At 38.7% G+C, this 11,847-nt stretch overlaps 1 pseudogene; it reads right to left on the reverse strand.

Moving 5' to 3' along the window:
- Nucleotides 1-1,318: 1,318 nt before the first annotated feature.
- On the reverse strand, nucleotides 1,319-3,482 carry LOC127187621 (heat shock protein HSP 90-beta-like; annotated as a pseudogene).
- Between the last annotated feature and the right edge of the window lie 8,365 nt (nucleotides 3,483-11,847).

Raw genomic sequence — 11,847 nt, forward strand, 5'->3', positions numbered from 1 at the left:
CTCTCCTATGGCTGTGACTGAGGGGGACTTCCTCCCTCTGTATATGCTTATAGGTTATCAAGTCTCTTCTTGGTAGCCTGCTATCCTTCCTCTGAGTGCCACCAGGTCTCCCTATCCAGGGGACATGGTCAAATATGGGGCACCAGAGTTCACGTGAAAGTCAGACCCCACTCTCCATTCAACTGTGGAGAATGTCCTGTCCGTTTGCTAGATCTGGGTAGGTGTTTGAAGTTTACCGCATGTATTTTCCTTGGCTGGTGCTACAGTTTGAGCAGAATCCCTGGGCCCAAATCTGCCTATCATAATGTTCTTCTTGTAGGTTTCTAGGACCCTCTGGGACAGAGGGGAGGACATCCTATTATGTAGGCATTTAATATGATGAACTTGCCTCTTAGAACCTTTTCCAATATGCCTTATAAGTTTGAGTGTGTTTTGTATTCATTTTCATTGAATTCTAGAAAATCTTTAATTTCTTTTCCCATTATGTCTTGACCCATGTTTCATTCAGTAGAGAGTTCTACAGTCTCCAAGACTTGTTGTTAGTTTATGATATTTCTTTTACTGTTGATATTCATGGTAATCAGAAAGGCACTGGGAGTCATTTCAGTTTTCTTGTATGTTTTGAGACTTTCTTTGTGTCTGAATATGTGAACATTTATGGAGACAGTTCCATGAGGTGGTGAGAAGAATTTGGGGTATAAATGTTAAAAATTGGAAGGTCATGATGGATTTTCCCTTTGATGACTATGAAATGTCCTTTCCCATCTTTTCATGACATTGAGGTGTAGTGTTTTTATTATTCTGAGATGAGAGATTTTCTTCTCTGGTCCAATGTATTTGGTGATCTGTAAGCATCTTATAACTTTATAGGAATCTCTTTAAGTTGGAACAATTTTCTTCTATGATTGTGTTGAAAATATTTTCTGTGCTTTTAAGCTGGGATTCTTCTTTCACTATTCTTATTATTCTGAAGTTTGGTGTTTTCATAGTGTTCCACATTTCAATATATTTTTTTTTTGATAGAAGATTTTAAGATTTGACATTTTCTTTGACTGATATATTCAATTCTTTTATTATGTCTTTTTTTCTTTATTTTGTATACTTTTAATTTCAGAACAAAATAAAACAAACAAAAACCTCCACAAGACCCAAATACCCAACTCTGCTATTCTGTGGGAGATGATTTTCCTGCCTAAAGGCACAAGGACAAGGTAGAAGAAATTATTCTTGATATGATCAGAGAGCCAGGTGGGCCAAGGCTTCTAGGGGAGCCACAGAGAAACTATACAGAAGACATGCTTTTCCTGGGGGGGCGTCTTTAATGTACTTCTCTCACCCAAGAGGAATCCTCATCACTATCAAGTGGGAGGGATCTCATCAGGAACAATAGCACTGGACTCCTTTGCTGTCATCTCATCTTCATGAATGCTCAGTCCTAGCTTAATCATGCAGTAGATCCAGTTGGAGTGGGTTTTGGGATCCCCAGATGAGAAACCAAAGGAAAGCAGAGTAGTATCAAACAACAGCACTGCCAGGTCCTTGACAACTTAGGCATAATAGACAAAATAGGCAGGGCATATTTGTCTGCCTCAGCCTTATGCTGCTTTCTCCACAATGGGGTGGTTAGGATTGATATCTAGATGTTTTTTGACCATCCTATAGCCCATTGTAGAGTTGTCTCACCGTGCCTGAGCCTTCATGATCCACTCCATGTTGGCTGTTCAGCCATAGGTTCTTGTCATAATGCTGCAGGGTGAAAAGAAAAGCCTACTGGAGATTGTTACCTTTTCAAACTTTTTATCCAAGATCTCCTTCATGAGCTTGCAGAGATTCCCAAACTTTGCCTTACTGTCCTCCATTTTCTTCTTCTCCTCCTCATCATCTGGTAGCTCCAGGCCTTCCTTAGTCACCAAGACCAGGATATTTCCATCAAACTCCTTGTACTTGTCGATAGGTTCAGTCATGTACACCACCTCAATGCTGCGTTTCTGCACACACACCGCAAAGGCAGAGTTGGCCAAGTGCTTTTTGCTCTCACCAATGATATAGTAGATGTATTTCTGTGCCTTCTTCATGTAAGACACATACTCTGACTGGGCATTCATATCATCTCCAGACTAAGAGATGCAGAGGATCCCAGAGAGGTGGTTACAGTTAGTGGAATCTTCATGAATTCCAAGCTTTATATTCTTGGAGAATGCCTCATAAAATTTCTTGTAGTTCTCTTTAACCAACTCAGAGAAGTGCTCAAGGCATTTCTTCGCAATATTTTTATGGATGACTTTTAGAATCTTGCTCTGCTGGAGCATTTCTCGAGAGATGTTCAGGGGCAGGTCCTCAAAGTCAACAATGTCATGGATAAAGTTGAGGTACTGAGGTACCAGCTCATCACAGATGTCTATGATGAACACTAAACAGACATACAGTTTGATGTTCTTCTTCTTCTTTTTGTTCTAAAAAAGTTCAAAGGGAGCTTGCTGAGGAATGAAGAGCAGTGCCCTGAATTCCAATTGACCTACTACAGAGAAGTGCTTGACTGCCAAGTGGTATTCCCAGTCATTGGTAAGGCTCTTAGAGAACTCACCATATTCCTCATGAGTGATGTCATCAGGGTTTCTGGTCCAAATAGGCTTCGTCTTATTCATCTCTTCATGATTAATGTATTTCTCCTTAATCTTCTTTGTCTTCTTCTTTTTTTTTTTTTTTTTGCCACTGTCATCCTCCTCATTTGATGCCACATATTCAGTCCTAGGCTTCTCCTCATCATCCTTATTTTCCTTCTCTTTATCACCTTTCTCTTCCTTTGCCTCATCATCACTGATATTCTCTCTTTCTTTCTTCAAATAGTAGGTGATGAGAGTCTATGAACTGGGAGTGTCTCTTCACCACTTCCTTGACTCTCCTCTCTTCTAAGTACTCGTTCTGGTCTTCTTTGATGTGAAGACTTTGGTACTCCAACCAATGGGCTTACTGTGGTCTGCACTGACTGTGGAGGAGCCATCAGCAGAAGACTCCCAGGAATACTGCTCATCATCATTGTGCTTTGTGATCACAACCACCTTTTCTACCTCCAGATAGGCCAAGTAGAATCCAGCACCAAACTGTCCAGTCACGGAGATGTCTTCACGAGCCTGAGGAGCCTTCATGAAGGCATTTGTGCCAGACTTAGCAATGGTTTCCAAGTTATTTATGAGTTCTCGCTTGGTCATGCCAATTCCTGTGTCCACCACAGTCAGCGTGTGCTCCTGAGTGTTATAGATGATGTCAATTTTCAGCTCTTTTGCACTGTCCAACTTGGACGAGTCTGTCAGGCCCTCATACCAAATCTCATCCAAATTATTAGAGACATTAGAGATCAATTCATGGAGAAAAATTTCCTTGTTTGAGTAGAAAGTATAAATGATGAGGGACATGAGCTGAGCAATTTCTGCCTGAAAGGCAAAGGTCTCCAATTCCTCTGCATGGTGCACTTTCTCAGGCATCTTGACAGAAAAGTAAGTAGTACAGAGAAGTGTGGCCCTGGACCTTGTCTGACTCACACAACAAGCCTAAGCTGTGCAGGGGTGACTCCGTTTTATTACATCTTCAAGGGCTGTAATTCTCTTACAACTCTTGTATCTTGTAGTTCTTAGTTCTTGTTTGAGTCTCTATTTTTTTTTTCATTTCCTTATTTTCCTTAATTTGTGTTTTTTATTACTTCTATTTCTAATTTTTGGACTTGAAGAGTTTTGTTAATTTTCTTTAGCTGCTTATTTTCTCTTGGCTTTCTTTAAAGGATTTTTTTCCCCCTTGAATGCAATTGTTTATTTGTGTTTTTCTGACTTTATTTAAGGGATTATTCATTTTTCTCCAATTGTTTGTTTGTGTTTCCTGGATTCCTTTAGGGATTCGTTCATTTCCTCTTTAAGGACCTCTATCATCTTAGTATAGGTGGCTTCAAAGTCTTTTTCCTGTGCGTCATCTGTGTTGGGGTATTCAGGATCTGCTGTAGTATGATAAGTGTGCTGTGTGGAGACATACTGGCTTGCTTGTTATTGATTGTGTTTATATGTTGCCATCTAGGCATCTGTGTTTGCAGTGAATATAAACTTAGGTGCTGATTTCTGAGAGGTCTAGAGGGGATGGCGTTTGGTATCCATATGAGGCATGGACAGGGAGAAATAAGAGTAAAGTTAGGATGACTCTGGGCTGAGTCTGAGGAATTGGGTCTGCTAAGGGAGCAGATAGAACGGAAGTTTGTGGGCAGATTATCTGATTTTCTGATAGATGCGGCCAGCAGTTGAACAGGGGTGTCCATTTGACCCGAAGGCTGGGACAGAACAACAACAGGGCAAAAGGAGACCAGGAAGGGATGGGATCCACAGGAGGTGTAAATAGGAGAGATGGAAGGCTGCAGCTGGTGTTCTGTTGCAGCTCCTGAGATGAACCTGAGGTATTGAGTCTTCTGGACAGAGAGGAGATAATTTTTATGTACTTCAAAACATTTCCTGAACAATAACTGACATGCAATGAACTGCATATACTTACCATGATTGTTTAAATAAATTTAACATAAATAATTATCCATGAAGGCATTACCACAAACCAGAAATGAATATGTCATCAAGTGATGCAGAGACATTAATGATTTCTGTGTACCCCTTGTAAATGTCATCTCTTTAGGGCTGAGTATAGTGGTGCAACCTATTAATTCAAGTTCTTGAGAGGCAGAGGCAGGTGCATCTCTATGAGTTCAGAGCCAGACTGGTGCTCATATCATGTGTGAGGCCTAGCTAGAGCTGTATAATAAGATCCTGTCTCAAAATAAGCTAACTCAATGACAATTTTTATAAATCCCTATGCAGATCTACTTTACTTAAGAGAATCTTAGTGGAGCAAGTCCGTAGAGCCTGTTGTGTGAGTAGAGCTACCTATACTTGTGTATTAGACTCGATCTTCTCCTTTGCTTGCTCTTTTTACTTAAATCTTTATTTTCTTCATCATTCACCTTCCTCTTCTTTATCTTCTTCATTTTTCTTCTTACACATTATTTTTTCCATCTTTTTACTTGGCTACCTCCCCATATTGACCTTTTCCCTGCTCACTGGCCACTACTACATACTTTAATTTTTATAAGTTAAGGCTGCTTTGTTTGTTTATACTGGGAGAACATTTAATGCTCAAATGCATTTGAAAAATAGAAACCCCTTCTTTCTCCAAAAAGTACTCACAATACTATTTTCAACAAATGATCTCATTCTCTCTATATATACATCTGCAATAAGCTATGCTTTCTTTACTCTGTCTACTGTGATGCATATATTATGTGTCAGTAAAATATAACCATGTTGGTTATATTATTTAAATAGCCAAAGAACATTTCATCAATCTTATGTTAAATAAAATTCAGCATCAAACAAATCTGATACAAATGCACTTAAGCATCCTTGTATCTGCACTCACTAAGTCTTCTTCAACTCACTTTTGCAATGAAGCAGAAATGTTAGAAATACATTTTATAAGTATGTGTAACTATATCTCAGAAATGGACATGTTGATATTATAAAGACAATACTTATGAATAATATGGATAGTTATGTCTTTTTAAAAATAAAAAGTAATATGTATGGTAGCTATACCATATAATTTCAGTTATAGTTGAAATATTTTAAAAATAGAGAACACTTGAAAGATTTGCAAAAGCCAGTTTGCTATCAATATCACTTCAATAAGGGTTATAGTATTGAAAATACAGGTTAAACCATGGACAAATACTTTTCATTATAGGCTCTGAAGAGGGATTTTTGGGATTATTTTAATTTTGTTTGTCTTGCTCTTTAGACAAAAGACATGTGTAAAGTTTTTAAATATATATATTATTAACTTATTTATATTACATCTCAATTGTTATCCCATACTTGTATACTCCCATTCTTCCCTCCCTCCTGCTTTCCCCTTACTTCCCTCCCCTATGACTGTGACTCAGGGGACCTCCTCCCCTGTATATGCCTATAGGGTATCAAATCTCTTCTTGGTAGCCTGTTATCCTTCTTCTGAGTGCCACCAGACCTCACCATGAAAGTCTTCACCTACCAGGAAAGTGGGACAGAGGGGAGGACATCCTATTGGGACTCTAGGTGAAAGTTGTTCTTTTTTTAAATGAAAATTGTTTTTGTAGAAATATATTGTTTTGGTTATAGAACATAGGCTTGGGTTTGGGGCTATAGCACAAAAATAGTGTTCTTTCCTAGCATGCTCAAGGTCTTGTGTTTCATTCTCAGTTCTGCTCATTCTTCAAAAAGGGTCATAGTTGATAACAACAGTTGAGTGAAAAGTTAAAAATGGGAATTTGGTTCATTAGCAAGCACAGTTGTCTTCACATATCTTTGTAGGTAGGTTGTCATTTTTTCTAACCCTTTTAGCAAATATTTAGAAATTCATATGCAGAACAAAAGAAAGTTAAAAGGCTTGTAGTTTTCTAAGCGAGGCAATGAAGTTATCCAAACAGCACTTACGGAAGATTACATGCAGCTGTGTTGGGCTTTGGTAGTTGCCTTGCAGTTTATTGCCTGATTGCAAGTGGAATTTGAAACTATGGCAGAAGAAATACTTCATGAGTTGATCCAAGTATCTCAACTGTCATAAGCTACATCAAACATTATATGAATTCAAATGAATTAATAACAAATTTCAGATAATAAAAGCTAATTAAAATACTCATTGCCCACAAAATAGAAGAACATTGAAGATTTTTAAATTTTATTACTTTTATAATCAAAATAAACTCTGCTATTAAATATGGTTCATACATTGAACAGATTTCCAGTGTGTATCTTGCCTAAATTTTCAAAGAAGTTTGACTTTCATATTATGTATTTATTTTTAAAAACTACTATAAGAGTAACTTTGATTGGAGCATTGTTTTCCTTCACTGAGGTTGCAATTTACGGGATAGTATTTCATTAAATGTATTACCATTTAAAAACTATTCACAGTTAATTGTGATAGGCAGAACTGTATACCCTCTGTGTTAGTCCGGGTTATCTAGATGAACAGAACCAATAGAATGGGGGATGTATTGGATTGGCTTACAGAGAAGCAATTGTATAGTTCAATAATGGCTGTCTGCGTGTTGAAGAGCTTGAGCATCCTGTAGCTGCTCAGCCTACAAAGCTGGATGGTTTCATACCAAACTGGTGCTGAATATATAGAAAATTTCTGCAGAGGTGCTGTCTTTAGTTCACAATGGAAAGTGGGAAAACTAGATTCTGCCCACTACCACCACCACCACCACTAGCAATTGCACAGACACACCAGCCAGGAGCATCAGCAGGTGGCAGGCAGGCAGCTTTATTCTCTGACTTCTTTGCTGCTCACACAGTATTGGTCTTCTTCCTTCAGGCACATAACCCTGAAAATGCCATCATAGACACAAGCAGAAGCTTATCTCTTAGCTGATCCCAAGATCCTGTCAAAATGACTATCACTATTTGCTATCTTATTGTCCAAAATCGTATATGTTAAAATAATCACAGAACTTTAGGAATATGAAAAAGTTGTCTGAGTATTAGAAACCTTCTTAGAAGTTCTTTTGTACAAGTGGTAAAGTTATGTCATGAGATTTACATCTAGAAGACTAAAAATGAGAATCCTGGCCATATTCTCAGTGGCCATAACTATATGGCCACTGGATTTGCACATTGATGTAAAAGTGACTGGTTACCAAGACCTTCCCAATGCTCACTGAAGACATTGAGAGCAGTGTCACAAGACCTAAGTGCCTGTTCTCTCTTGCCTTGATAAGGATATTTCTAAGGTTGGCTTCAGAGTCTGAGTCTATGCTTAATCTGTACAGTGTGCTCTGGGCCACAAACTCCCAGGTGACTTTGACTTTGAGATTTCCTGTGTTGCCACTTTCTTTCCTATAGCTTACTAGTAAGGATACCCATAATATTGGTTGTGTGTTCTGGAGTTTCTCAAGATGGGTCTTTCTGCCCCAGAAGACATACAGCTGCCATTAAGCAAGAGAAAACTGTAATGTGCATTTGCCTGCTCAGATCATATGACTTTTAGAGCTTTGACCGGCTGTTCCACTTTGTACTTTATTAAGCATGTATGCTTTTTATCTGACCTTAGGCTTTGTAACAATATAATTGTCTGCTACTGTTTTTCAAATTTGAAATATGTTACTAGGAAACATCAACATTGATTTATTTAGTTTTCAATTAAATTTTTACTGCTTTATAATGGTCCACTATGTGAACACAATAGTGTTTAAATATTTCCCATAATCAATCTGTGCACTCTAAAATACTACTCAGTGGTATTGGCCATGGGAATAAGTGATATTCCTGTTGGTGAATATTCTATTCTGTGTCCCACAGGGCACATATATTAATGAGTGACACCCACTCAGTGAGTGTTCTAGTTTAAAAACTGTAGGCTAGTCATGACGAGTAGTTAAGTTTCCATAGGTGAATATTTCAACCACAGTATCATGAACAGGTCATGAAGATGAGTAAATTTTCCATCTATGAATGTTGCTGCCAGTGTCCCAGCATGTAAGATAGCATGTGTTCTGGGAATTTTGATCAGCTTCAAAGCCTTCAAATATTTTAAATGTAATTATACAGTCTCATTGAAATTCCTCTAGCCTATATGTTGAAGCACCAGAACTCTATGTTACTCAGTCTTGGTTTGATCAACACCTAGGAGTACTTTTCCTTGGGTAAACCAAGCTACATCTTAGCTTTTGTCAATGCTATGGACTATCTCCAAGTCCACATTCTACCTGTTCTTGATCTGTGGCAGTCACACTTTAAAGCCCATAGTTGTCTAAGAACACGTCAGTTAACTTCCTTATCCCACTCCTTCTCACAGTTATGGGTCATCTGAGTATAATGGAATACAGGTCCTAGTCTATTATATTCTACACATCATCTTTTGAAAATATTTCATTGGATTTTCATTTCTGAAAACTTGAATTCTTATTCCTGGGGCAGGAGAGATGGCTTGATTGTTAAGAGTGCTTGCTGTTCTTGCAGAGGATTGGAGTTCAGTTCTCAGCATGCAACCATAGTGGTTGGCTCAGTAACTCCAGATCAACAGAATCCGATGCAATCTTTTCTCCTTCTCCAAAGTTCTTGCACTCATGTGGCATATTCTTTCTCCCCCGACTCTCTCTTATAACAAACCATTAAAGTTATTGTTTCTTAGTCTTCCTTTACATTACCTTACCTCTTTTCCTTCCTGGTGATGGATATCTTTGTCATACTGGAAAGAGTTCATTTCCAGAAATGCACAAAAGAGAAAGAGATGATAAAGTAATTTTAAAATATTCTCTCTGCAATTCATGCAGACGAAATGGTAAAATTTTACTTCTCATGGATATTTTTAGCTGTGCCTCACAGTCTATCCAGCTAATGTTAGAGGAAAAAACTGTGGTCAGAGCATTACACAGTCTTGTATTATTGGTGAGTGAATGATTTTACTTGCAGGAGCAGGCATAGATCACCTTGTTATGTCTCAGTATAGAATGAAAAAAATCACAAGATTTAAAAAGGATCTTCCTAGCTGGAAGATGTTTTTCTGATGATGGCTGAGCAACCTCCAGATCTAGAGTATAGAGGAATGTTGTTAAGAGTCATTTTATTGCTATGTTCCTTTAGCAGAAGAAAATAATCTGATTTTTCCCTAGGTCCCTGTGCTATCTTGTCTCAGGTCCTTGGCCACCAAAGCAGTGTTGGGAATGGGTTGCATCTCATGGAGTGGACCTTACATATAATCAGATTTTGGTTGTTTATGAACACAAGCTTTCTGATACTATTGTGATAGCACATCTTGCAAGAATGTTATCATTGTGGATTGAAGAGTTTGCAGCCACAGCTTGAGCTTGGTTAGGTAAAGATAGAAAAAGGCTTTGGAACACACAGTTCTGAATAGGGTGTCTCCACCAAATCTCTCGCAGAGACCCTGGCAGCATGGAATGACCTGCTCAGATATGTTCTAGATGGGGTCCCACTGTTGGAAGGAGAGGAGGACACAAGCCCCTATCACTAACCTAGAAGATATATCTCCAATTAATAATCACTTGCAAATGAAAACTTAGTTTTCTTCAATAAAATCTGATCAGGGATACAAACCACTCTTAAGAGTAGGGCCCATGTCCAGCAGTGGATGACCAATACAAATCTAAACCAATAGCTTCTTTGGAGGTTGTTTGTCTTATAATGTTTTGTTTTGTTTTTAAGAACTTTTTTTTTTAACCTCAAGGTCTCTTACATTATGGCTTCTAGTTTTGTGTTTTTATGAATTCCTGTGTGTGTTAACATGTGTGTCTCTATGTCCATTTGCTATTTCTTTGGCTGTTTTCCTTTGTTTGTTTTATTCTATTTCAATTTTTGTTTCGTTTTGTTTTGTTTTATCTTCATTGGCTCCTTTGGTCTCCTTATGGAGCTCCTGTCCCCTCCATGTCCTTTTATGCCCCAACTCTTCCATAAGACTTTCTTTGCTTCACCCTGAAGCTGGCTGTGAGTCTCAGCATCTCCTTTGATCCTCTACTGAGTGGACCCTTTCAGAGTACCTCTATTGTAGGTACCTGTCTTGAACCTTCTCATCAATCACTTCTTGTGTCCATTCTATTTGCTCTTCTACATGAGCATTAAGCATTCTTCCTAGGGCCCTCCTTGTTTTATTTTATTTTATTATTTTTATTTTTTTCCTACTTATATTTTTTTATTATTTTATTCTTGTTACATCTCAATGGTTATCCCATCCCTTGTATCCTCCCATTCTTCCCTCTCTCCCATTTTCCCCTTATTCCCTTCCCCTATGACTGTTCCCGAGGGGGATTTCCTCCCCCTGTATATGCTCACAGGGTATCAAGTCTCTTCTTGGTAACCTGCTATCCTTCCTCTGAGTGCCACTAGGTCTCCCCCTCCAGGGAACATGGTCAAATGTGAGACACCGGAGAACGTGAGAAAGTCATATCCAATCTCCACTCAACTGTGGAGAATGTTCTGACCGTTGGCTAGATCTGGGTAGGGGCTTAAAGTTTACCGCCTGTATTGTCCTTGGCTGGTGCCTTAGTTTGAGTGGGATTCCTGGGCCCAAATCTGCCTATCAAAATGTTCTACTTGTAGGTTTCTAGGACCCTCTGGGTCCTTCTACTTTGCTATTCTCCAATGCTTCTCTCATCTAGAGTCCCAATAGGATGTCCTCCCCTCTGTCCCAGTTTCCTGGTAAGTGAAGGCTTTCATGGGACATACCCCTTGGGCTAGTATGCAGATATAAGTGAGTATATACCATTTGAGTCTTTCTGCTTCTGGGTTAACTCACTCATTATGATAATTTATAGCTCAATCCATTTATTTAGATTCTTTAGGTCTGTGTATTATAGTGTGATTATCCTCCATTATGGGGCAAATATCCTCTTCTTCTTTTTTCTTTTTTGGTTTTTCTGAGACAGGGTTTCTCTTTGTTGCCCAGCACTCGCTTTGTATACCACGCTGGCTTTGAACTCACAGCAATCCCCTGCCTCTGTCTCCCAAGTGCTGGGATTAAAGGCGTGCACCACCATGCCCGGCTACCATCTTCTAAGTGAGTATATACCATGTCTGTCTTTCTTGGTATTGGTTACCTCACTCAGGAGGATCTTTTCGAATACCATCCATTTGTCTTCAGATCTCAAGATTTCTTTGTTTTAATAGCTGAGTAGTACTCCATTGTGTAAATGTACCACAGTTTCTTTATCCATTCTTCAGTGGAGGGACATCTAGGTTTTCTAGATTCTGGCTATTACTAATAAAACATAGTTCAGCAAATGGTGGAGCAACTTTTTGATATATACCCAGGATTAGTATGGCTAGA

Source organism: Acomys russatus, chromosome 1 (genome assembly GCF_903995435.1).
Source record: "Acomys russatus chromosome 1, mAcoRus1.1, whole genome shotgun sequence".
Lineage (NCBI taxonomy): Eukaryota > Metazoa > Chordata > Mammalia > Rodentia > Muridae > Acomys > Acomys russatus.